We start from the raw sequence: 27,997 nt of genomic DNA on the forward strand, positions 1-27,997 counted from the left end.
CTTCACAGGATTGCACTGTGTTCTAGAGATTTCTATACGTAGTGATTGGGTCCTCTGTTTAGTGCTTTGGCATATCTGCATTATTTCAGGTCCTCTTCTTTGGCTTCATGGATGCTTTTGAAAACAACTCAGGGTCAAGACTAAATAGTAAAATTAATTGAATAAAGTGTTATTTTGAGCTCCCTGAGAACATGGGCCACCTACCCGTGAGTTTCTGACACTGTGTAGATACATATTTGAAATATAGTGAATTGAATAGAATCGGACTTAATTTAATTAGACAAATCCATTTCTGTGAAAGCTGGGAGGGACCTATGACTCTGTCTCCAGAGATGAGCAAACTCCAGGCAGGGGCGCCAGTCTCAGGCCATGCAGGGAGTCAGATCAGACCTGGGTTTAGCTCTCCATTGATCAATGCCTACATTAATTAATAGATCACATGCCTCAAGATTCATGAGCACTTTGCTTTAGGAAGATGTCAAAACAGGATATTATTCACGGTTTCCCATTTAGCACATTTCCAAATGGCACATGAGTTTTAAAAATGAACCGAGGTGTGGATGTTAGAAATTGAAAAACACCCATTACATTCAAAACACACAGTCCCTTAGACAAGACCATGTGGCTTGCAGGCCACAGGGAGAAGGTCGCCCGTAATAAAGGAGCTGGATTGAGTTTGCTGATGGCCAGCCCCGCTCAGCTACTAACAGCCATCTGGATTGTCGATGTGGAGGCCAGATTGCTTGTTATGTCCACCAAGTGAGTTGTCTTGCCCTGGAAAAACAAAATACAAAACATCAACAAAAGAAACCTGTCATCTCCCTGTCTTCCTCCATGGAAATGAGCTTTCTTCCAACTTGTGCTGGTGGCACAGCCACTGAGCTCATCTCTGCAAATCTGGAGGGTGACAGCTGCCAGCGGGGCGTTTGGACAAGAATCCGATGGGCAGACAGAGGGTTCCAGATGAGGAAGCCACAAGAAGGCATTTGGTGTATTGTTCCCTCGTGCAGTCAGCAGGAGTTCAAGAACACAATACCTATTTATTAGCTGAATGACAATCTTTTCCCTCGCTCACTTTGCTATATAGAAAATGAAGTTTGGGGCTGTTTGTCTGCAGAGCCCTCACACTCTGCAGCTCCCTTTCCTTTGTTTCTAAGAATACGCAAATCACCGAAAGGCTGAAAATCTCTCCTAAAAAAAAAAAAAAAAAAAAAAAAAGAAGCTGGTCTGATTTGGTATTTAATTAAGGCTTTTGTCTCTGTTTTGGATTAGTGAATCTTCTGCTTAGAAGGTGGTTGTTCTGACTTTCCTTTCAAGTTTCTTCTTAAGTTGTATTAATTTTGCTGTAAATTGTTTTGAGATGCTGACCCAGAGGAGCAGAGCTCGTGGCTTTCTTGAAGAGTGTTCTCCTATCAGTGGAGTACAGCAACGCCAATATTTTCCCAAGTAAAATGGCAGCCATTTATCAAATCAATTGCAGCAATTTTACACTGCAGTCCTGCGAATTTTGTACCTATTCATAAAATGTCTGTCTCGAAAAGCACAATACATTTTGCAAACTGTTGCACAGGGGAAGCATCTACCAAATCACTTTATTTGGTGCAAAAAAAATTATTAATTTGTAATTGTGATAACACATCTTACACTGACCACTGCACCAAAGACAGTGGGTGGGGGGTAGGGGGCAGGGGGAGGCAAGGCATATAATCAAGGGCTCAGATAAAACAGCGTTCAGAAATCCTGAACCACCTTTAGGATTTACCTTGAGATTTGCAGGTAGAGTATGGTGATGCCATGCTGTTTCATTGAAACAGAAAAACATTTATGGATAGTTTGGATAAAATTTTCTTTCTCACGAGAAGCAGAATTTATCAACTTTAGTTTCCTCAAGCAAAGATTTCAGAGGTGTGCTCAAGGTGTCTGCATGAAGAGAACAAAAGCTCATTTACAAAATGTAAGTTCAGGTCACCTGGATGGCTCAGTTGGTTGAGCATCCTACCCTTAGTTTCGGCTCAGGTCATGATCTCAGGGTCGTAATATCGAGCCCCACGTCAGGCTCGGCCCTGAGCAGGGAGTCTGCATGAGATTCTTTCTTCATCTCCCTCTGTCTGTCAGGTCGTGCTCTCTCACTCTCTTGCTCTCTCTTTATAAAATAAAGAAATCTTTTTAAAAAAAGGATGCTAAGTTCCCAAACCTGTGCATATGGAGCAAGAGGCAGGGCTGAGGGAGGTATGGAAATAAAAGCAGGAAGACCCAGGCTTTTATTGAGCAGGTGCTAAGCAGCCGTCACCATGCCAGGACACATACACACACATACATGTTACGCATATGCACATATACAGGTGCATGTAACAAACCCAAGCGACATGTAGTTGCCTACATACTTGCTTCTGCTTTTGTGCTTTAGCAAAAGACTGCTTTCTCCACCTGCAGTGACTTCTCATACAGACAGCCTACCCTCACCTCTGTTTTGTTTTGTTTTTTTTTTTTTTTTGGCAAATTCCTTTTCTGTCTTCAAAATGTTGCCCAGGTAACACTTCTTCTAGGAAGTCTTCCCAGGTTGTGCTCTGCCTCTACCAGCCTGTTGGCTATTCATTCATTTGTGCCCCATAAATCCCCAAGGCATTCCCTCCTAGATGTTTGTTTGTTGTGATACACTGTGATGACACTTGGGTTAATCTCCAAAGGTAGACCTGCAAGGAGTCTTATGAAACCTAGTCTGAACCTTCATCTAATTCAGTTTCCATCATCAATGCTCCTCTTGGCACCCTGGGCTCCACCAGCATCAAAGATGTATGATACTCAGAGGACCAAAATGGAAGGGGGGCCTCCAACCTGCAATCATCAATGTCACTGCCAAGGAATGAGCAACCCTTCAAAGACTGGTAGCTCTGTCTCTGGGTGGCAGCTGGCTTTGGGAAGTTTTTGATAGCGCTAGGAAACGTGGTACACAGGGCCCAGATGGCCGAGGTGTTGAATAGAAACAGGGGACATTACAGAAAGCAAAAGCCAGATGGACAAGTTCATGGAGCTGGAAAGACTTGTCTGGGGAGCAGTGGGTTTTCTACTTAGCCAGAGATGCAAAATCATGGGAAATGAGGTTTGCAAAGTTGCACACAGTCAAATGGTGGTGGTACTTGAATATGAAAGCTAGGGATTTATTTTTAAAGATTTTTTTATTTATTTGAGAGAGAGAGAGATAGGTACTTCTCCCCTGAGAGAGCACAAGAAAGGGGGAGAGGCAGAGGGAGAGAGAGAAGCAGACTTCCTGCAGAGCTGGGAGCCCAACACAGGGCTTGATCCCAGGATCCAGGGATCATGACCTGCATCAAAGGCAGACGCTTAACCCACTGAGCTACCCAGGTACCCCCGAGAACTAGGGATTTTTTTTTTATTGGGCAATCTAGCATAGTTATTAGAAGTGTAAATTCTAGAGCAACATTGTGTTAGGGACTCCAAACTTATTTTTTCCGTGGTTGTATGAACCTAAGATACATTTCCCAACCCTCAATTTCCTTCTCTACAAAATGGGACTAAATTATTATCAACTTCATAGGGCTGCTGTAAGGATAAACAGTTAAAATATATAAAGCATATAGAACAGTGCTTGGGATGTAACGAACACTATATAAGCATTGTTGTCGTTACGTACTCTTCAGTTCTGAAGGAAACGGGAAGCAAATGATATTTGGGGGAGCATTGTGATGAAAAGTTCAATGCATTTCCCAAAGTATTTATCTACTTACTATTTTATTAGACCTTCAGGCTCCAGAGACTATGCACATGCATAAAACAAATAAAGGAAAGTGCTGGATTCCTTTACCTCGGCGGCACCTTTATTCTGGCAGAAGCATGTGGTGTGTCAAAACCTGGGTCTACCTGTGATAGAAACAGACACGATTTGTTTTTTAAGAGAAGTAAATTTGATGTTTAACTAACATTTATTTGGATTAGTAATAGGTACCTAAAATGTGTGGGAGAATGGCTAGTCCTGAATGTTACTAACATAGATTTACTATGCAAAAGCCACAAAAGGATTACTTAGCATGTGGAAAACCCATGATATCATTGGCTATAGATTCTTACTGCTAAAATAACAGCAAGGTGCACATTCGATACATATGTGAAAGTGAAAAACAAGTTTTATTCTGATAAAGCCCACAAAAATAAAATAACCCCATTAACAGCTAAAAGGATGGTGAGCTATTGACATTCATTTTGCCTGCTAGCACCGCAAACACCACAGCTGAGGAATAAGTAGGGCAGTCGTTGTAATAACTGAGTCTTGTTCAGGATAAGCATGTGGCTTCATTTCCGTGAGCAGGACCCAGATTTGGGAGATAAAGTTTGAAACCTAAAAATGATGATTTATCAAGTATTTCAACAAGGTTCTCTACCATCCCTTGCAATGTTATGGCAGAGAAGACAAGCTTACAGAGTCAGGTGGATGAAATGGGTTGGCTTTTGACAGATTTCTACAGAACTTTCATATTCTTTCTTAATATGTAGCAAGAAACCGGTCAAAGCAGATTCTTTCCTAAGGGAAATATGTTTTTAAGCTATATTTTCTTTTAACATGACTTAAATAGCATTGAAATTGTATTTAAATATGTTATTTATTTATTCATGAGAGACACAAAGAAAGAGGCAGAGACACAGGCAGAGGGAGAAGCAGGTTCCCTGCAGGGGCTCTGATGTGGGACTCGATCCCAGGACCCTGGGATCACGACCTGAGTCAAAGACTGATGCTAAATCACTGAGCCACCCAGGTGCCCGAAACTGTATTTAAATATTGTGGAAAATATAGTATAAAACATTCAAGTATAGTTTTAAAGGGAGGAAAGGCCACAACCCCAGCATTATAACAAAACCAGGGTCATTTTCTCCAGTCTTCTACATGAAGAAACAACTTGAGATTGCAGCATTTACATCTTGAATATTATTTATTAGTGCTTTATTTTGAAATAATTATGACACAATTTAAAATAATCTGAAATATTTATAAAATCGGTACAGAGAGATCTCCTCTACCTTTTTCCCTGCTCTTCCCGGTGGAAACACCTGACATAACTATAGCACAATATCGAACCCAGGGGATCAATACTGATATAATCTACAGACTTTATTCAGATGTCACCAGATTTCACAGACACTTATGTGTGTGTGTGTGTGTGTGTGTGTGTGTGTGTATCATTCAAATCGGTTTATATTTTCTCTTACTCAAGAGTCTTTAATGCTCTATGGGTCAGCATATGATCCATAATTACCAAGCTTTTCAATATAAAAACTATATAATCACCTTACAGAAGAAAATAGATAATATTTTTTAAAACCCCTCCAGCTTTGATTTCACTACTTTGAAGTATAGTCATCAAGTTGTGAGTTTCCATACAGCTAAAGGCAGAATTTGTATTTATTCTTACTTCTAAAGTTCGGTCGTTAACCCATAGTTAGTTACTTCTTTAATGTCTGCTCTTCCAGAGGACAGTACATTTCATGAGAGGAGGGGATGCTTCTCTTTATTTGCCACTTTATCCTCACTCTTTCTGATATTTTTAGCTGGCACTTTAATTAGTATCCCTACTCTATCTTTTTATAGATACTTTTGAGTTAAATAATCAGTGAGTAAACAAAATATGTACCATCAAATTTTTAACATGGCAACAATTCCAGATTTACTGTTTAGAATATGTGAAGTCAACAACAACAACAAGAATGGCTCATAACCCCCCCAGGTAGACTTGAGAGGTGAGGGAAAATAAAGCCCTCTGTTTGGCTATGAAAATCCCATGTCTTGTCTAATATTTCAATATCTCAGTGGTTCTCAGTAGAGTGTGATTAAGTGGGTGTTAGATACCACCTTGGAAATTTAAGAAAGGCCTAGAAATAAATTCTTGCTTTTTGCCAGAGTGTTGACTGATCATTCATTGAAACAATGATTAGGTAAGCATCTACAGACAGACTTGAATGTGTCGGGAATTTGACAGGCTAAAAGACATGGATTTTATGATTTACTCAGAAATAAACAGGAAAAGCCATGATTACAGTGAGAAGGATAATTGGTAGAGAGACATAAACCCAAGGAATCTCAGGAAGCCTTCTGATATTGGAGGGTAATGCTGAGTAGATTCTTTAGAAATATCTAATATTCCAAACTTGCACATGAGTGGCTCTATTTCACTTGTCATTTCTACTGGAGCTCGTGCCCCTGCCACAAGAGGGTGGACATTTAGAGCCTTTAAGAACTTTTGTGTACTACTGAAGATAGGGAAACATAAACCTCAAAGCACCTATCTGAGACTTCTCCTTGGTGAATTTGGTTTGTCTACAAAACTAATTACATGTCCCAAATACCTCCACTCTTCCAAAAATAAAAATATGTTTATTTTACAGAGAAAGCTGGTATCTTGTTAAATGTTAGGTCAATACTAGTCTCTTTAAGATGAAAATGGTTGGAAGTAAGATTAAGGACTTGTACTCACTCGTTTTTGTTTTTGTTTTTGTTTTTGTTTTTGTTTTTGTTTTTTTTCTTAGTGAACTACTATACTTATTTTTCTCTTACTGGTTAGCAGAATGAAGTGGGGCTAAAGGAATGATCTTTGAAAATTTTTAATGGGGAATGAGTTGAGATAGTGATTTCATTACCTAGAACTTCTTGGGAAGTGAGGCCTATTTAAACAGCAATGAGTGGACCATGGGACCATGGAGGAGGGGGTTCATAGAAGGATACCATACTCAGCAACATTTGGGGAAACTCCTTTGTTGTTCCCTCTCTCCCTTGCTTCTCAAATCTTATACCAACAAGTTCATCGTGGATTAGTAGGATTTAGAGGACTGGCCTGAGAACCTAAGAATCCTTTATAACCCTGACTTGACAAACAAATGTGGCCTAGCTTCTCAGTCACCAAATTTCAATTTGTTTTTTGGGCCACAGTCAGTATAGAAAGAGAGACTCTTTACCATACTCACAGCTTCTTTTAGAACATCCTGGGATATAAGGGCCCTAAGTAACCCCCTGGTCATGTCATCACTAACCTTTAATGAAAGAAAAAAAAAAAAAAGAACAGAAAAGGTAAGTGACTTATAAGGCATACTGCTAGTTAGTGTAAGGAACCTAGACTTGACCAGTGTCTTTCACTTTTGTCTCCTTTAACTTACATCACTCATTGTCTATAATAGCCAGTGTTCTCCAGAAAAGAGCCAACAGGAGAGAGGAAGAGAGAGAGAAGTTAGTCATCAGGAATTGGCTCATGTGAAAATGGAGACTGACAAGTCCCAGGACCTGCAGTCAGCAACCTGGAGACCCAGGAGAGCCAGTGGAGTAGTCACAGTTCTAGTCTAGAGGTCAAGAACCAGGCTGCTAGCTGATGGTGTAAGTTCCAGCCCAAGTTCAGATGCTTGAGACCCAGGAGAGACAACAGTGTAATTCCAATCTGACTCTGAGGGCCTGAGAACCAGGAGAGCCAATGATATAAGTTTCAGTCCAAAAGTAGGAGAAGATCAATGTTTTCTCAGGCAAGCAAAGTTCCTTCTTATTCAGCCTTTTTTGTTCTATTTAGGTCATCAGTTGATTAGATGAGGCCCACCCCCCACTAAAAAGGGTGATCTTATTTATTCAGTCAACTGATTCAAATATTAATCTCATCCAGAAATATCTTCGAAGATAAACCCAGTATGTTTGACCAAATGTCTGGGCACCCCAACACTCAGTCAAGTTGACACATAAGATTAACCATCCCACTGTCCTCCCTTCGTGCCCCTAGTACTACCCCCTGTCCCATCCCCACTCCTGCCTCTAGATCCTCCCTCTCTACACTTGTTTCTGATCCAAATGGAAGCAGCTCTCAGGTCTCCCTAGTTATACTCATCTCTTCTTAGTCAAGACATGTTGACTTTAATAAGGTAAAGAACTTTTAGGGTTGTCTACAGTGGAAATGAGATGCCAGTGGAAAGCTTAGAGCATTAATTCCTAAGTCTGCCTTGGTTCAGACAGACTCTGAGGAGAAGGGAAGTCAAGGGGCTTATAGATTCACTGCTTAGAAAAGCATTATGATGAAGGATATATATCTGTGACAGACCCACAGAGTATATAGGAATTAGAAAAATTGGTTTTATGTTTTAGAAAAAGCAGATTTGTCCTTGACTGGAAAATTGAAATGGTAATAGTCAGTAGGAAAGAATATATATATATATATCCCTCCTGTAATAAATTGAAAACAGTTTGCATTGGGGGAATTTTTAGAAAAATATGTATCCCTAAGTAGTGAGTGATTGTTTAATTAGGCAGTGCCCTCTTCACTTCGCTATGCCCTGCCATTCTTCTGGAGTTGGAAGATACCTTGATTTGAGGATGGCTGGGCCATGGGAGCACCAGAGCCAAATCTCAAGTGGTCACGGTAGATGAACCTCCAGCCTAGAATCCACAATCCAGGTGAGGAGACAATTAGGCTTCAGAGGACATGAAGAAGCTGATGATGAGAAATCTAGGCAGACAAAATGGAAAACACTAGGAGCAGCTCTACTATATTGAGGAGAGCACGATATTAGAGTCAAGCTACTATGGATTTGAATCTCGTCTTTACACCATACACGTTGCGTGATTTTGATGAGGACTTGTCTTTATTTCTAAAAACTTGGATAGTAACAACTTCCTCTACACAAATGCATTTGGCACTAAAAGCTAACACGTGGAAATCATTGGCACAATGTCTGGCATGAAGTAGGTGACTGATAAATGCTAACTAAAACTGAATATTAAAGAAGTGTGCATGGAGCAGAGGTCAGCAAGCCAAGGCTGAGGGTGTCAGGTTACTTGTGCATTATGTTGATGTGGGAAGGGCAGCCAAGACTCAGTGGTCTGAAGTATGGAAAGGACCAAGACTCTAGGTAAAGGCAGTGTGCATTCGCCTTATATAAATTCTCATGGAAGGGCCAGAAATAGGACTTTTGGTCTCATTTTGTTACAGCTATTTTTGAGAAAGTAAGACTTCTAAGAGCTTTCCCAAGGACACAGAGTTTGTTAAGCAGAGTGGAAGAATTCAAGACAATTTGCCCCCAGAGCCTAGGATCTTGCCACAACACCTACTTCTCTTAAACTGAAGCTCTGGAGTCCCAGTTCTGGTGGGATGGAGCAGACTCACCCCATCCTGTGTCTTCCCTCTGAATGCAACTTAGAAGGAAACTGTAGCACTAAATACTTGAATTAGAAGAAAGCAAGACTGCAAGTCAATGATCAAGATTCCACCTTAAGAACTTAGAAATAGGGGCACCTGGGTGGCTCAGCAGTTGAGCATCTGCCTTCGGCTCAAGGTGTGATCCCAGGATCCTGGGATCAGTTCCACATCAGGCTCCCTGCTCGGTGGGGAGCCTGTTTCACCCTCTGCCTATGTCTCTGCCTATGTCTCTGCCTCTCTCTCTCTCTGTGTGTCTCTCATGAATAAAAGAATAAAATCTTTTTTTTAAAAAAAAAGGGAATTAGAAATAAAAGAACAAAATAGACATAAGGCAAACATAATAAAGGAAATAATAAAGAGCAGACATCACAGAAATTAAGAAAACCAATAGAGAAAAATCAGAGATACCAAAAGCTTGTTCTTTGCAAAGGCCAATGAAATTGAGATACTTCTAGTGAGAATGAGTAAGAAGAATATGGAAATGACATAAACTTACCAATATCAGGATTGATAAAAGAGACATCAGCACATACCCTAGACATTAAATGGAAAATCAGGAAATTCCATGAACAATCTTTAGGATCTTGAGAAAATGACACAACATTAATTTTCACATCTATAAACTGATATTATCATAAACATGAGAAGATTGTTGCAAGGATTAAATTAACATACATAGACAGAAAGAGAGAGAGAGAGACAGAGCCTAATGAGGCACCTGATGTCTGAGAGGTGTTCCACAAATATTTTCACAATTTACAACTGCCATGGTGCTGCCCATGCCATTGAGGTCAGAGGAGGCCTAGGAGCTCCATGGATGGGGGAGATGAGGGAGACAGTTGGGCATCAATTCTTCATTGAATAACTGGGGCCTGAAAAGAGGCGTCCAAACCATGACTACACAAATAAGAAGCAGAGGGGACAGATGATCCTGGAACAGAGAAGGACTGGAACAGGGGCACACAGGGAGCACTTGTGGCAGGAGCGGAAGGAGGTAAGTGCCCTCCGCAGAGAGGATTACAAATGCAGAAGGGTCAGGGCTTGAGTAGAAGTGTCAGATGAAGCAGAAGTCACTGGGGGCCATGTTTACATGTCCTGAATCCCTGGATAAGGAGTCTGGACTCGACCCTACAGGCAATGGGAGGACAAGGTACACACCAGGGATAAGGGTGCATTTCCCTGCTCCTCTGGAATTTCTTTGTGCATTTTGCATTTGGAATCGCATACCTATGGCATGCAGCTTCAAGATTACGTTCATGTTTACTTCTTCCTCCACATTTCACAGATATCCTTTATTTTTTGTTGGTGGATAAATACCTGCAGGTTTTCACACCTGTTTCCCTTTCAGGAGAATGCAAATATAAAAAAAAAAATAATCAGTTTCTTTACTGACAGGTGGATGTTTAGTGAAGTTTCATGGCAATTAAAACCATATTCTAAATATTTAAATAAGCAACATAAAATATGAAAATAAGTTTATATTCAATAATTTGGTGCACTTTATTCAAAAATATCAAATGTTTCTTTAAAGCCTTTTGTTTGATTAGAGAATTTATGAGCCTTCAAAGCACTGACTTACAAATTAACAAATTTGCAGCTCAAGCTGCTCCTGAGTAACCTGAATTGGCATCACATGACAATAAACAAGAGAAACATTTTGATGGGAAAAGAAGTTGACAAGTTTATAAGATACCGGTTTTCTATTAGAATTGCCAAAATCATACCGAAAACATAAATAATAGGATAATGTCAACTATTTGTAATGGGCAGAGAGCATGATTTAAAAAAAAATGATAGGGCTACTGATTCATTATTTGTAAGTTTTATGTTAAACCAAGGAGTTTTGAATATGTGGCCATTCTGTTCCAGAGCATATCAAAAAATAAACATGAGTGGAATACAGAGAGTTGAGGTAAAGTAGGGAGCGGCCACCACCCCATATAACAAAACTGTGCTCTCTCCTGCAAATACCACATGCTGCCTCGCGGTCTTCATCACCTACTGTTTGCCCCCCAAGTTCTACTACAGAGAGATGTGAAAAGTCCACCTCTCTGGATCCAGGGTACATGGCACAGTTCGGGCTTTCAGAGATTTGAGATTTCTTTTCTTCCCCTTTCCTCTCTGGAAGTGACAATCAGATGTCCTTTGCAGGGAATCACCTTAACCAATCAAAGCACAGAATAACACCTCTTATTTCTTTCTCTATCCCTCATTAGCAGTGTATGCCCTATGCCAGGTAGGTTCTTGGCTCTGTGCGTGTACGCATGTACACATATATGTATAATAGCACAGACACGTAATCCCTTCTAAGTTGTTAGGACACTCAGTTCCACTCACATAAGATGTGAAACAGAGATTCTTCCAGAATAGGGTGTGCAGCGCATCACATCATCCAAAGTCCCAGAGCAAGGGCGCTATGTAGCAAGGCAGTAATTCCTGTTGACAGACTCTGGCCACACCATTCTTGACATTGGGTAAATTAGCCAGGCCAGGAGCAAATAAAAAAGAAGAAACAGGTGTGAAATCACCTTCCTGCCTCCCGGGATGAATGCGTTGTACACTAGAGGCAATGCACCTGCACTATTGTTTCAGAGGAAAAAATAGCTTTTAAGAGCAAATACTCCTGAGCCTTGATAGAGACAAGCGACTCCTGTGTAATTTGAGTATAAATGGGTCCCTGGGTTTTTTTTTCCCCTTTTATGATGGTTTATATTATGTTAACTCTTTGAGGAGATGGCTCTAAAGCTCAAACACTTAAAGGCTTCTTGCTTTAAATAATGAGGGGAGAGGAGGCTGAGGAGGGATCTAATTTCTAGAACGGCTGCAGAGGACCCCACACTGCTGTCTGTCCTGATTTCTTTGGGACCATGAGGTCCTTGGCTTGGTCTGTGCTCACTGATAGCTCCTGGCTGCTCTGGATCACGCCCCTCAGAGGATCAGTATAGACAATATTTTGGTGAACGCCTGCAGCCCCATCCTCAATATGTAATTCAAAATAGAAATGTTAAAGGCATTGGCAGGAAATCACAGGAATTCCTTCTTTTTTCTATGCTAACTACTTTAGTGCCTTTTAATATATGCATTTTTATAGAGTTTTTTTTTTTCCCCTCGTGGCTTTTTTTTTCTTTTTTTTTCTTTTCTTTTTGCCACAAACAGATAGGGTTAATGCCCACTGGGTAATGGAGGGCTACCCCAATCTTAGATCTCCCACTCCTGGGCTGACCTGAGCACTCCACAGTGAGGCCTCCCGGCACCGATTGCCTCCTGTTCCCTTGGCTCTGCCCTGCTCTCAGCTGAAACAGGATGGGCGGGGGGATAGAGAGGTGAGGACAATGCAACCATAAATTCACATTTATTAAGTCAGACTAGTTCCACAAGACAAATAATAGTCTAAAATTGCTCTGAAAACCTCTTTACCAGCCTCATTTGCTGGATCTTAGTTCCTCCCTGGGGCGAGTTGCTTTGTTCTCTGTTTCTTCCTGAGCCAAGGTCCTGCCTTCCTCTGGTAAATTCCTAATCTAGAAACTGGAACTTTGCTCCTAAAAACTCCCAGCTTCCTGAGAGAAATAAGAGCTGTTTCTACTGGTCCAAGCTCCTGACTGTGACCTTTCCCACTGGGTCGGCTTCCCAACAGACATTCCGATAGGAATTCTAGAATCTCATTGCCAACTGCTTTGCCTAGATTTCTGTTGTTCTCGTGAGTCCTTTGAATGTGTGTCATGTTGGTCAGAATGAACTCTCTGTTGGCTATCACAGGTGCTGTCAACACCTGCCCAGGTGGACATACCCAGCACCTGTTCACAGGCTGCCCATATCTGCTCCGGGAAACCAGATGTAGCCTGGCTGTGACTTAAGTGACATTCTAGACTCTTTGCCAATACGTACCCAGCCTATGTCTAATATTCTCTGAACCCTACTACTGTGATTAATGGATTAGAAATTAGGTCCCAATGTTCTTCTTGATATTCCCAGATCAATCAAACATCTCCTGGATCTCCACTGTCAATCAAACATCTCCTGGATCTCCACTGTGTGCTCGGTGTGGCTTTAGACACGAGGGATGGACAAAGGAAAAGCAATTGCCTTTGTCCTTGAGAATCTTACAAAGTATGATCTGCTTGGTCCAGATCCTTGCTCTTTCCGCTCCTGCCTGTGGGTCTTTGGGCAGGCTTAAAATAATCACCCTCTTTGTTTTCCTATTTGTGAAAAAGAGATAATAATTCTTACCTGTGCTGGTCGTTGAGAAAACAAAACCAAATAGTGTGTGTGTGAGAATAAGTGCACCTCGTGACATGATGATTTTCCTCTAGCATCTTTCTGGGACAGCCTTACTTACTAGAAAAGTCACTAGGCTTTTGTTTTTGTTTTTCTTTTATGTAAAATGAATTGTTGAGCTCCATGTGGACCAAAGTCTTTTAAGTTTAAAAACTTCATGATTCTAGGTGTCAATACAGTTAGTTTCAAAAAATGAGTACGCTCAGCATTTAGCACAGCACTATCCAATAGAACTTTCTACAGTGATGGAAATGTTCAGTATCTATTCTATCCAATATGGCAGTCACTCATCCCATGTGACTATTGAGCACTAGAAATATGGCTAGTGCAACTCAAGAAACTAACTTCTACCCATTTTGATTAATTGAAATTTAGGTAGACTAGCCAAGGAACAGACTTACTTTATTCTCCTGTGTTTACAAACTGAAGCAGAGCAGAAGAGTCTTAGCGTAAGTCACTTTGGATGTCCTCTCTTTCAGAAGTCAAAATGGCACCCTCAGCTAAAAATATGCACCCCTCCTTTTGTTCACGCTGCTAGGGAAATGAGAGAAAATTGAATAAAGATACACAGGACAGTTTCCATACTTCTGTAATTTCCCCTGAATTGCTCACAAAGTGACGATTATTCTCCTCCCATTAAACATGGGGCCATCTGGGGCATAGATATGCAGGAAGATGAAAATGTGACTGCACAGAACCTATTCTTTAAACATGGATTTGTTCTTTTGTGTTGTGTGGAGGACAGAAGGATTTTCTGAACTTCTATGGGAGCATCCCGGCATCTTTATCTCTTTCACATCTGCCGCTGCGTGGAATTGATGGTAATCGGGGTTATTATTATGGTGTCTTCCTCCACTTAATACAAGGCCATCTGGGGTTTGTGTGGTAGGGGATGGATTAGCATTTTTTTTTCAAGTGCTCTTCTTCTTTAGTAAAAATATTTTACGGAAATTATTTCAGAGAAAGGATTATGATAATAATGATGATAATACTAATAATAGGGTTATTATGTGAGATCTCCTTTTTAAAAAGCCTCCAGTAAGCATAATCCAGAGCAGGCAAGGCCAGGAGTTGAACACCTGGCCTGGCCTCTGGAAGCGATCGTGAGTGGTTCGCTCGGCCTCGCGGGCTTCTCAGCAAACCAAGATTGGGACTCCGAATTGAAAAAGTGTCAGCGAGGATGGAGGAAAGACCCTCAGTCACAGAGTCAGATGGCTGGTCCAGACTCCGGATCTGTCTGCCCAGCCTGTGGGTTTGTGGGCAGGCTTAAAATAATCACCCTCTTTGTTTTCCTCTTTGTGAGAGAGGGATCACAGTACTCACTTTTGGGGGTCGTTGAGAGAACGAAACCAAACAGTGTCACGAGGCCTCTTTGCACAGTGCTTGCTATGTGGTCTTAACACATTTTCAAGTAAAAACAAAAATAACATTAGAATGCAAATGCCCAACTTAAGTGGCTTTTCAGGTTCCTTATTTCTTGACAGATTATCCCAAGAGCGGTTAATATTAGAATCAGTGTAGCATTTCTACTTTGTGGTGTATAATTAGCTTAAGTTATAGATAAATGCCAAGAGGTTGGGTGAATCTAAAACTTTATTTAAATCGGTTCCTAATGTATGCCTATAACATAGTGATGTACAGTGATAAGAACAGAATTTGGAGTCCTACAAAAATGTCTTCGAATTATTGGCAGAGTGCCCTTGAAGAAGCCATTTGTCTCTCTTAGCTAAGTGTTATTTACAGTAATAGTTGTATGAGGAAGGTATGTCACATGGTTATGGAGAAATTATTCAAGTTACATAATTTAATGTGGAATCTATTATGCAGAGGCACATAATAAGTGCTGGTTTTAATATATGGTATATGATAAATTATATATATATTTCCATTGGCAGTGTGTGTGTGTGTGTGTGTGTGTGTGTGTGTTTGTGATTCAGTTCTCTTTCCTTCCACTCTGGTACAGCCTTGTCCTTCTGTCCTGTATAAATGATGTGAATCTAACTGGCTTGACTTTCTAATGGCTTGACTCCTCCAATACGATATAACCTTTCATTTCATGTTAAGTATCTTGCTTTCCATTTATGGACTTTTGTGTCCTTTGCCATCTACTCTGTTACTTTGGATGCCTGTCAGAAAGGTCTTCTCCTTCCTGAGATCCTGCCCAGCTCTGTCATGCTATCTTTGGCAGGTGGATTTACAATGGTTGCATACATGAGAAAGCAGACTTTGTTTGGAAGACACTGAACTAAATAAAGGTACATTGTTTTCTAATAACATATGTTAGCCTATATTTTAACTTGATGAGAAAATCTCCTTTTAAGATTAGAAACCCAAATCTGTTTCCTTACACAAATATTTATTTTACTCCATTGTGTAGGCACGCGCCTCTGATATTACAGCACTGTCTAGGATAGCATATTTGCATCTGTTTAGCAAATTAGAAAAAAAATGAGTCTGGAATCCTATATTCTTGGCATCTTTTCTGAGATGAAAAGAACGTCTACCGAAACCATGTGCCATGCTCTGAATCATGGGTCTGACCAATGCTTGTTCAGAGACTTTGAGATGTTAGAACTGGAAGGCAGCATGAGATTTATGTGAGTCTTGGGACTCTTCTTGCAGATCATTTCCTTTGTCTTGCTGTTCTTTGAATCCCAGAAGTTGACCCCTGTGGGCTGCGTTTCCCAGGCCCTCAATGCAGGTGGCATTCAGGTGGGTCTGGTCAATAGGAAGCCCTCCTGGGAAATGGAAAGCTGGGATGAAGGGAGGAGCCGGCTATCTTTGTATCTTTCTCTCAGCAGGTGATGGCCCCCATAGTGGTCGTGTCTTCCATCCTAGAGGTCCTCATTAGCTGAATCTTCCCCGGGTGACATTGGCCCCTGTACTCCTCCGATGTCACTCTTTTATTTTACTTCTCCGTCCTACGCCAGTTAGTGCCTCTGTTAGCCACCATGCTGGGGTTGGATTTGCAGCTCTCTCATTACCTAAGTAATAGAGCTTTTACACTAATTGTCTCTGTTTGAAATACTTAATGTCTTTCTTTTCTTATTTGAACCCTGACTGATATATACAGTTTTTCCTAAGGGTTTGCAAGCTCCTTTTAAGACCACAAGTTTTTCAGAGCTTCTCAGGGCCCACTGTTGACTTAGGAGAGAGAAGGACAAGAAACAATTGGCCGTAGTACCCCAGTAGCTGTGGAGAAATGGTAGGCATTGACACGTGGTTCCTGCATGCGTGATGCTCAGAGCCTAGTAAGAATAACATTGATGTGTTTCTGTGACTTTTAAATCGGAGTAATATGTAACCTCTGCTCTCACTCTCTGCAAAGGTGTTTTGTTTGCTAAAAATATGACTGAATGAAAGAATTAGTCAACCAGTTGATTAGTGGGGAAGGACATTACATCAGTGGCTGTGAGGTTTGCCTATGCACCAGTAGGGATGAAAAATGAAAGGAGAACAAGCATTACATGGATGAATGAATGAATGAATGAATGAGAAATCAACACAGGAGGAAAGAACACTATACCATGTGTTCTTCACAGCCATGGGTTCATGCTACAAGTTGTCACCCACTGGTAGCTGTCTGTGGGTTTTTGTCTAAACTGTGGTATCGATTGGCAAGGTCACTTTGAGGAAGTCTTTCCTTCTGCCTGGATTTGTCTTCTCACCTGCAAAATGTGAAGTGTCCACCAGGCAAATAGACTTTATTGTGAATGTGAAATGTGACCTAGTACAGTGGCTGCATGTTTTACTCTAATGAGAAGGAAGCTGAATGAGCCCGTGAGCTTCGGAGGACAAGAGTGCTGTGGTCTATTAGTGGTGCCAGCCATGGGGACACCGGCTACATGGGCACCCGGATGGTGCTGTTCATCCGGGCAGCACCGGCTACATGGGCAGACCTGGTCCAGTGCTCTGTTTCTCTATTACATCTGACTCATTACAAACAGACTTGCCTCAATCTTTCTCTGCACATGGAGGCAGCTGGAAGTTACTGCTGCTTGAGATAAAAAAACATGATCTTTGCTGAATTATAAAAGCAGTTTTCCATTGTAATCGCCTTTACACTTGCCTGTGTTCCACACTAAGTGAGGGCACTGCAGGGACAAGGATGTTTTGTTTGCACTGTTGGAACCTCAATATGAGATACAGGTTGTAACATAGGCTAAATAGGAGAATTGTTGGCTGAATTTGATTCTATGTGACCTGTGGGATCCATCAGCAGATGAGAACCAGGGGCCAGGATATAAATATAAATATAAACTGTGAAGGTCAGTATGGAGCAATCTCTCTGTCTTAGCCACTGGACCCTCAAAGCAGAGCTTCAGACAGGGGCATGGATGCAGAGAGTTTATTTTAGGAAGTGGAATCAGGACAGAGTGAAACAAGGAAGGAGAGAGAGCTAATTCCCACTCGGGACAATTGGGAACTTCAGAGGAACCTGTACAATGTAGGGGCAGAGGAGGCTGTAGTTATGGACCATCTTCCATCCACTGTCTGATGTTGGAGGGTTGCTCTATGCCTATGAAATTGCTTAGACCTCTGGGCTCGTGCAGGCATGGGAAAGCTCAGTAGTGGCCTTGGTAGGGACAGAGGAGCCCAGGGCAGAAAGCAAGAAGTGGCAAAAGGTGCACTTAAGTACACCTAGTTGGAGTGACCACGCCAAAGAAACAAGATGGGCAGAGAGGATGAAGAGTCATGGGACGGGGCAGATGCGAAAGCTGAAGACAGCGCTTTCCTTAGCTCCTTGGAGGTGACCTGAGGGGCCTGAGACACCCGTGTGCATCTCTGCTCTGCATTTCCTAATGGCAGAGTTGCCACATCCCAGTGACAAAACAGGAGTACAGCCCCACAGAGGCCTCGCTTGTGCCCTTGGCCTTTGGCCAGCAGCTTACCTGGACTTGAACTGTGCCAACCGAGGACCAATTTTTGTAGAATTTTGGTAGGGCACAGTGGGCACAGGATTGTAGCAATTCCTTCCTTATGATTCATATGGACTCAACTCTCAAGGATTTGAGGCTACCTCAGTTGTACTGCTCAGCTCTTCAGCTCTTCACAAATGCTCCCCATCACAAGGCAGCCATTCAGACATCCCACAGACCCCTAGCACAGTTGGGGAGGAGGCAGGATCAGAGAGATAGGAGGAAGGCATCAAAGGTGTGAAAGGGGTCGGGGACCAGGACTGGCACACGGAGCCATGTGTTGCGCAGCTTAAGTATCAATGATAAAACCACAACATTAATTTTAAAATGTAAGATAATCTCTTCTCTGTTTTTAAGAGAAGCTAAGGACTTTTAACAACTTCCAGAGCATTAAATATGAGGGAAGAATTGAAGAAGATTTGGTTACCTCAAAATTAAAATACTCTGTTCCAAAAAGGAATGGGGGGAAAATGATTTTGATGTTTAAATAGGAGAGTGATTAATATCCAAATTGTAAAAGGAATACCTAACAGTCACACGAGGAGATCTTCTAGTCTTTAGTGGCCAGAGAAATAAGAAATACAGAAAACTATTACTACAAGCGTATTAGCTTCCCTCCTCCCACTAAAAAAAAAAAAAAAAAAAAAAAAGGCTATAAAAGTAGGTGGATACCAAAGGTTGACAAACATTGGGGAATACAGGAACAAGTTTTCTAGTAGGGATGTGGATGGCACAGCCATTCTGAAGACCAACATGCTCATAATCAGTCAACTAGAGTGTAGATACAGACTGTGACTCCAGCAATCCTTCCCCTGGGACTGTCCCAGGAAAGAAATTCTCTCACATATCCATAAGAAGACAGGGACAAAGATGCTCATTGGTTACTGGTCCTCATAGCAGAAACCGGAAGCCACATGTCCTCCTAGGGGAGGGCACCACCACGGTGGCAGACACACATTGTAGGGTAGTAGCGGCAGTTAGGGCATAGTTCAGATGCTTAGCTATACGTGTAGTACCATAGACACATCTCAAAGATATAGTATTTAATGGAAATGCAAGAAAAAGACTAGAGGTACAACACAGAGGTAGTCCTGTCGATAACAACCATTTTGAAAAAAATCTCAGAAAAATACTCACTATATCACACTAAAACGGTTGTATGGGGAATGGAAATGTGTTAGGATGATAAAAGATGATAGGTTATAAAACAAGAGAAACAGGAACCAATGTTAATCATGCACAGTGAACTGAAGAGTGTGTTCAGGTCCATCTTCTGCATTCCTGTGCTTGAAGTTAAAACTCAGTATAATACTATATGTAACCCTATATTTCTCCCTAATATAATATGATGAAGAGATAATAAAGGAAAATAATGAAGTTGGCAGGAACTCACAACCCTAAACAGAACAGCTTGGCTGTTACACCTACAGCTGAGGGCTAACACAGTCGTGGTGGTCACTCAAGTATCACCAGTAGTGTCATCAGAATGTTAGGGTTTTTCAGACATGAACTTTACTATTGGTAAAGTTCCCATAAGAGAAAAATATAATCTCCCCTTGGCTTGCAAAGTAGGTGTGTTCTCAGAAAGTTCAGTGAGTGAGAAAGCTATACAGAAAGAGCTGTGTGTTTCTATCTGTAAAATGAAATTAGGTTCTAGGTTCAAATAATTTCCAAAAAGCTTTTCACCTGCATGAATTTCAGGTGAGGGTTTTGAAAGTTCCACAACATAGAGGTTGGTTTTTTGTTTGTTTTTGTTTTGTTTTGTTTCGTTAATCTCTAAATCATTGTTCCATGAATTAGAATGCATCCAGCATCCATGGCCCTTGCCTACCAAATGCCCTCACATCACCCCCTAAACACTGTGACCGGAAGGGCACCCAAATTTGAAGGTTCTGCCTAAGGTAAAATGCTGCCTTCATTGATACCTGTTGAGGCAGTGGAATTTCAAATGACTGTATAATGGAAGGCCAACTTCTTTTTCTCCATATTGGAAGACTTTTTAACCTTTGATCTAGGAATTTGACTTTATAGGGCATCTTGAAAGCGAAGGTTAAAAAGGTGGCAACGTCCCCTCTGAACTGGCTTATAGGAGATGAGAATTTTGTTCAAATTTGCCTTGGTCGGGCAGGTCTTGGTGGTAACTGTCATGCTTAATCACCAGTCTTATGAATAACAATAGAAGCAATGAGCAAATGGTTATTTCCCAGGGAAAATCCAAAATCCTGGTTCAATTTGAAATAACTCATGCAGCTTGGAAAAAGCTGAAAATAATCAATGATTAACCAGAACATGAATTCTGGGAAACTATGAAAACTTACAGTATAAGCAAGTTCTGCTTTTAGAAGCAGAATTAGTATGGTATTGGCCTACTTTAATGTTTTTCAAACTTTTAAAAAGGAAAATATCATTTTCAAACAAGCTATTAGGTAGATCCCTAAATATAAAGCAAGTGAAATCGGTATTTTCTTATGACAAATGTATTTTCTAAAAAAAAAAAAAATGTATTTTCTAATCTCAAATTTATAATACCTCATTATTATATCAAGCAGCTACAAAATGAAGCTGTTTTATTGCATAAGCATTTGAAATCAAGGGTAATGACAACTCAGTCTCATCTGAGAAAGGATCTACTTTAGCATCTACTTTATTCTGGTAATTTCTTATGGTTGTGCAGGGTTTAAATATCTTAATCCTTACAGATAGAACCACACAAGTAGCATTTTTTTTTAATTTTCTTTGTACTCTCAGAATAATCTGTTGCAAAAGTTTAAGATATAAATGAGAAATCTTTTTTGTTTAAAATTCGAACGAGTATCTAACTTCGCTTATAACCAAACCACAGTATCTAAGTGTTCTCATAGTCAAATCATAAATTCAAAGCTAGAGGAATAGCAAAACTAAACAAACCAAAGCAAACTAAAGCAAATAAAACAAAAAAGGAATCACTTAAGCCCGTGAACTACCCACAGTAAGACATAATCCCACAGAGACATGTCATATGTTCTCCTATTATCACACAGATGGTAGCAAAACCGAGATGGGAGCGTGAACCTCGCAGGGGCACCTGACCCTTGCCTGGCATCTACTGAGCAAAGCATGTTGGGCTACAATAGTGCACAGTACACATTTGGACTTGACACGAGCACAAATCTTTGCATAGGCCTGAATCATCTGAGGGCCAAGGTAAAGCTATGGTCTGCATCGTTAATGATATATCTGACATGAATTTAAATATATTCACAGGATACATGCGAAATATTTTCAGAGATAGGCCAAAACAGGTTGGGCCAGTAGTACAGATGAATATGTTGGTCACCTCCAGTGTGTTAAAATTTGGTAAAGAACCACACCATTTAAAAAAGTGCTAAATATGTATAGTAAAAATGAAATTCTGTACTACCATTTATACTACTGGAAAAATCACTTATAGAAACTGTCCTACTTGAAATTGGCCTGCATTTTTAGGCAAAAACTTAGAAATATATTCTTAGCACCTCAGTACAGAAGAAACTAGAAGAAAGCTGACCTCATGGTCTGCATTGACTTGCCGCTCCGTGACTACCAGCCCTCAGATTCTCTTGATCCTGAGTCTTCTTACACCCTATTTTAATATTAATCACTACTCTATTTACTGAACAAGGTGGCTTTGAGAATTAAATAATTGAGTTTTGTGAGAATGCTTTGAACATTCGAATTCCCCATGAATATTAAAGACGTATAGCTTGCCTCATGAACAAGATCTAAGTCTTCACATGCTTGTTGTGAGAGGGGAGATGACTTTCTAACACAGACTCTTCAGTCCAAATAGAAGCTTAATTATAAGGTAATCACACTTAAGAAACTTTGAGTTATTTTAAAATGTTATTATTTATTCCACTATGAAGTATTATGTACTTAGAAGAAAAAATGAGAAGAAAAAAAATCACTCTTAGCACCATGGCTGGAAGACAACCAATGTGAACAACTTGGTTCACTTCCTTCCTGTCTTTTATTTCTTGTTTATAGTTTTATATTTAAGCATGGCCATGTTTGCATACAATTTTTATTTCACTATTTTGTCTTAATGTTAAAACAAATATTTCCTCATGTCAGACCATAGATTTTTATAACTGCAACTTCAAGAGAACACAGCAAGCTGTTTTATTTTCCCCAGAGGCAACGTATCTGACTTCTATTTCTACCTTTGCCCTCGGCCAACTGTCTCGATCTGTTCACATAATTTTTTTAAGTTCATAAAGAAGAAATGGTGACTTTTAGGAAAAGAACACTTTTAAGATCAGTCAGTAGGTACTTAATTCTATCTAAAGCATGGGGTGAGAATTTATAAGGGGAGTTAAGTCTCATTGTCTGATAAATTCAGTATCCATCAATATAATGTATATCACACCATCCCACCACAGGGTCAAGACCATGGGAAAAGAAAGGACATAAAAGCAAAGCACCAAGACTCTAACTGGAGAGAGTACAACTGGAAAGAGACTGTCTGGTACAGTGGTTGTTGCAGGCTGAATTGTGTCCTCCCAAAATTTATATGTTGAAGTCCTGATCCCTGATACCTCAGAATGTGACCCTATTTGGAAACAGGGTCTTTAGAGAGGTAATTAAGGTCAAATAGACATCATTTGGTGAGCTAAATCCAATATGGCTGGTGCCCTTATAAGAAGAGATTAGGATACAGGCACACACAGAAAAAAGACTCTATGACATAAGGAGTGAAGACATAAGGAGAAAAAAGCCATCTGTAAGTCAGGGAGAGAGGTTTCAGAAGGAACCAATCCTGCCCAACACCTTGATCTTAGACTTCTAGCCGCCAGAACTATGAGGAGATAAATGTCTGGTGTTTAAGCCCCGCTGTCTGGTGCTTGCTTATGGCAGCCCCGGCAACCTAATCCAATGTTGATGTACTAGGGGGCAGATCACCTGGGATGAAATCCCAGCTCCATCCTTACTAACTGTGCTTGACTCATGCCATCCATTGCTCTGGTTCCACATCTATGAGTTAGTGACAACAGCACCTACCCTCACCCACTGTACAGAGTTATATAAAGACTGAGTAAAGGTATCTAAACCATACCTGACATACAGGCAATTCTATGTAAGTGTTAAGTTTTTGTTATTTTATTAATGTAAATATAATGTAAGGAGCATGGGCATTGGCTTAGACAGCATGAAGTTTAAATCTGCTACTAACTAACTACGTCTCTACAGGCAAGCTCCTTGGAGAGACTCTTCTCATTTGAAAAATGGGGAAATTATGGCTCATGTGGATGCCTCTTAAGTGCAGGCTATACAGGAGGAGGGAATTGTGAACTAGTAAACATCATTCCCTGTACCCAGCCCTCAGCCCCCTCATCTACCAGGTGGGGAATGAAAGATAGAAATGTTGCCGCTCCGTTCTGCTCGAATCTTTATTAACTCCCTTCTTCTCTTGGGTGTAGGATCTATTTGCTGTTTTTTCTCTAGCTCCTTTATGTGTAAGGTTAGCTTTTGTATTTGAGTTCTTTCCAGTTTTTGAATGGATGCTTGTATTGCGATGTATTTCCCCCTTAGGACTGCTTTTGCTACATCCCAAAGATTTTGGATGATTCCATCAAAATCCTAGAGAAGAACACAGGCAACACCCTTTTTGAACTCGGCCATAGTAACTTCTTGCAAGATACATCCACGAAGGCAAAAGAAACAAAAGCAAAAACGAACTATTGGGACTTCATCAAGATAAGAAGCTTTTGCACAGCAAAGGATACAGTCAACAAAACTCAAAGACAACCTACAGAATGGGAGAAGATATTTGCAAATGACATATCAGATAAAGGGCTAGTTTCCAAGATCTATAAAGAACTTATTAAACTCAACACCAAAGAAACAAACAATCCAATCATGAAATGGGCAAAAGACATGAAGAGAAATCTCACAGAGGAAGACATAGACATGGCCAACATGCATATGAGAAAATGCTCTGCATCACTTGCCATCAGGGAAATACAAATCAAAACCACAATGAGATACCACCTCACACCAGTGAGAATGGGGAAAATTAACAAGGCAGGAAACAACAAATGTTGGAGAGGATGCGGAGAAAAGGGAACCCTCTTGCACTGTTGGTGGGAATGTGAACTGGTGCAGCCACTCTGGAAAACTGTGTGGAGGTTCCTCAAACAGTTAAAAATAGACCTGCCCTACGACCCAGCAATTGCACTGCTGGGGATTTACCCCAAAGATACAGATGCATTGAAACGCCGGGACACCTGCACCCCGATGTTTCTAGCAGCAATGGCCACGATAGCCAAACTGGAAGGAGCCTCGGTGTCCAACGAAAGATGAATGGATAAAGAAGATGTGGTTTATGTATACAATGGAATATTACTCATCTATTAGAAATGACAAATACCCACCATTTGCTTCAACGTGGATGGAACTGGAAGGTATTATGCTGAGTGAAGTAAGTCAGTCGGTGAAGGACAAACATTATATGTTCTCATTCATTTGGGGAATATAAATAATAGTGAAAGGGAATATAAGGGAAGGGAGAAGAAATGTGTGGGAAATATCAGAAAGGGAGACAGAACGTAAAGACTGCTAACTCTGGGAAACGAACTAGGGGTGGTGGAAGGGGAGAAGGGTGGGGGGTGGGAGTGAATGGGTGACGGGCACTGGGGGTTATTCTGTATGTTAGTAAATTGAACACCAATAAAAAATAAATTAAAAAAAAAAAAAGAAATGTTGCTGTTCCCAGAGGCATTTTTGAAGGAAAAAGAAACGGAGTGGGAAATGATGCCCAAAGTGATCCAAGTAATGTCCCATGTTAGGAGTGAATGAAAGTCACAACCACCAAGATCTCACATTTCATTTTCCACCTCAATGATATAAAGGACTCACAATTTTTCCTACAGGAGGTCAGGATTATTTCCCAATAATACAATAGCTGATTGTCCATGTGAACCACTGGTCTCATTTGAACTCTGCTCTGCAAGATTTTTTCTTACAGTGTTATGATTTTGGAAGGGTTGTTTCTCTATCTCATGACACAGCCTCTTCTTTGGATATCTTTTGAGATGAGTATGCACTTCTCTGTGTCCCAGAAAGGAGACGGAATTACACACAGGAGCCCTGTTCCCCAAGTCTCTCTGCCTTACTATGCAATTAATCTTATTATTCAAAAATATTTGTGGAGCACCTCATAAGTGCAAAGCTCACCCCAGCACTTTCACATGCTCTATTTCCTCGAATCACCACAACTCATTAGGATACCATCACGGTGCACATGTATTACGATATGGAGACCAACACCCAAAGAGTTAATTCACTTTTCCAGGGCCTCAGAACTGGAAAACCCATAATTGCAGGGTGTAAACCCAGCCCTGCTAGCTCTGGCTGCCTTATGTACAGGAGGTCACACTCCTCCCATGAGTCATATCTTGGTTCACCTGTCCACTTCACCTGGCCTAAAATTCCCAATGAAATTCATATGAAAATGTTTCACAAAGATATAATTTACACTCAGGACTAATTACACTGAAATCTTTGAAAAAAAAAAAAGATGCTAATAACCACACATTTTGCATTAGTGGATCTGATTGACTTTCAGTTCTCTGTTTTCTTCCTAACCTGCAAACTTGGCTCTTATCCTTTTCCTCCATTTTATCACTTGCAAGTATTTCAGCCTAAGCCTCTCTCACTGGCTTCCACTCCTTGCTCCCTCAGTCTTTCTCCCTTCCTAGGATATAGTCATTTTCTCTTGGAGGAATTTTTTGTCAGATGGAATCCCTTGTCTAGTGAATGATGTATAGTAGTGGTCATTTGTCCTCTCCCCCACCCCCCTGCCCAGTTAAACACTGAACATTCATTCTCTTGGCTTCTTAGCAGGTTGTGCTCAGCTTTCTATTCTGACAGTAATGATGAGGCAATGGCTGAGACTCAGAACATCAGTCAACACCTGGGCCCACCAGAATCAGGAGGCAGCTCAGAGGCTCCAGGACACTGCAGAGTGGGACTCTGGCTACCTGGCTGGACAGTCAGAAATCTGCTCCTTGTTTTCTTCAGGGAAAAGAGACTCCTAAATGGAGTCATCTAGGAGAGATGTTTCCATGTTCCTGTTTCCAGGAACTGGTCAGAGACCTTTTCTATTAGCCTGATCTGGGCCTTACTTACACAGCAGCAAACATAGCATCTTTTTTTTTTTTTTTTTTTTCAAACACAGTATCTTGAGGAGGCTTTTCATTTGATCCAGTGGCTTCTTACGAGTTCTCCTCCCTCCTGGCCTTTGTGAGCATGAGCTCATTACTTTGTGTGAGCCTGGGTACCTCACCTCCAGGATGGCAGTTATAACAATCATACTTGCCTGTTATGGGTGGAATTATACCCTCACAAAATTCATATGTTCGTGTTGTCACCCCAAGTACCTTAGAATGTGGCCTTTTTAGGAGATAAGGCCTTTACAGAGGTGATCAAGTCAAAATGAAGTCTTTAGGGTGGGTCCTAAATTTATATGACTGGTTTCCTTACAAGAAAGGGAAATTTTAACACACATGCATAAAGGGAAGAGGATGTGAAGACACAGGAAGAAGATGGGCATCTATAAGCCAAGACAACAAACCTAGAACCTTCCCTCATATCCTTCAGAAGGAACAAACCCAGGGATCCCTGGGTGGCGCAGCGGTTTGGCGCCTGCCTTTGGCCCAGGGCGCGATCCTGGAGACCCGGGATCGAATCCCACATTGGGCTTCCAGTGCATGGAGCCTGCTTCTCCCTCTGCCTATGTCTCTGCCTCTCTCTCTCTCTGTGTGACTATCATGAATAAATAAATAAAATCTTTAAAAAAAAAAAAAAAGAAGGAACAAACCCTGGGACACCTTGAACTTGGACTTCTGGTCTCTGGAACTATGAACTAATAGGTTTCTGTTGTCTTTCAGTATGTGGTGCTTTGTTACAGCAACCCTAGCAAACTAATGCACAGCCTTAGAATTTTTTGTAGGATTAAATGAAATCATATATGTAAAGTGCTCAATAGTTATACAATGAGGCTTCAAAAATGCACTATCATAATTATTGTATTTATTGTATCACCAATGGCATGACATTGTTGATATTGAAAAGGAAAGTTGTACCCTACGACCGTGCCAAGACCCGCAACTGCCTCCATTTAAGAGCAGGATGTCTCTGTGTGCATATGTGTGTGTGTATATGTGCATGTATGTGTGTGTGTGCATGAGAGAGAGAGAGAGAGAGAGGAAGAGAGAAACAGAGAGTAAGAAATGCATGTTTCCATTTCATAGTTTTGCAGCAGAGTGAATAGTGATTCTTTACCTCTCGTACCCATAGTTACATTGCTCATAACTTGAGGATTTAGGACTCAACATCTAGAAACTTGCGAAGGTCTCTTTTTGCTCTAGCATCGAGGTAGCCATGATTGGGTGTGATTGGGAAGTATTTTCCTATCAGCATAGAACTCTGAGGCTGTGTAAGGGCATTGCATCCAGAGTGGATTCTGGATCTCTCACTAAATATTTTTGGGCTTTTTGACAGGTTAATCGCCTTCTCTAGACCACCTGCCAACATGGAGGCAGAGCAGAGTCTCAGACCATCAATAAGGCTTCTAAGAACCCATGACTCACACTTTGATACTGACGGTCA

At 40.9% G+C, this 27,997-nt stretch overlaps 1 long non-coding RNA gene across 1 annotated transcript in view; it reads right to left on the reverse strand.

Moving 5' to 3' along the window:
• Positions 1-251: 251 nt before the first annotated feature.
• Positions 252-27,997, reverse strand: part of LOC140600762 (uncharacterized) — a 157,460-nt gene continuing 129,714 nt past the window's right edge. Inside the window, exons 2-3 of the long non-coding RNA XR_012003933.1 lie at positions 3,824-3,879; positions 252-774 (exon numbers count right to left, since the gene is read on the reverse strand). This is a non-coding gene — a long non-coding RNA (uncharacterized lncRNA). The remainder of the gene's footprint in view (positions 775-3,823; positions 3,880-27,997) is intronic.

Source organism: Canis lupus, chromosome 12, assembly GCF_048164855.1.
Source record: "Canis lupus baileyi chromosome 12, mCanLup2.hap1, whole genome shotgun sequence".
In the NCBI taxonomy this organism is placed as follows: domain Eukaryota; kingdom Metazoa; phylum Chordata; class Mammalia; order Carnivora; family Canidae; genus Canis; species Canis lupus.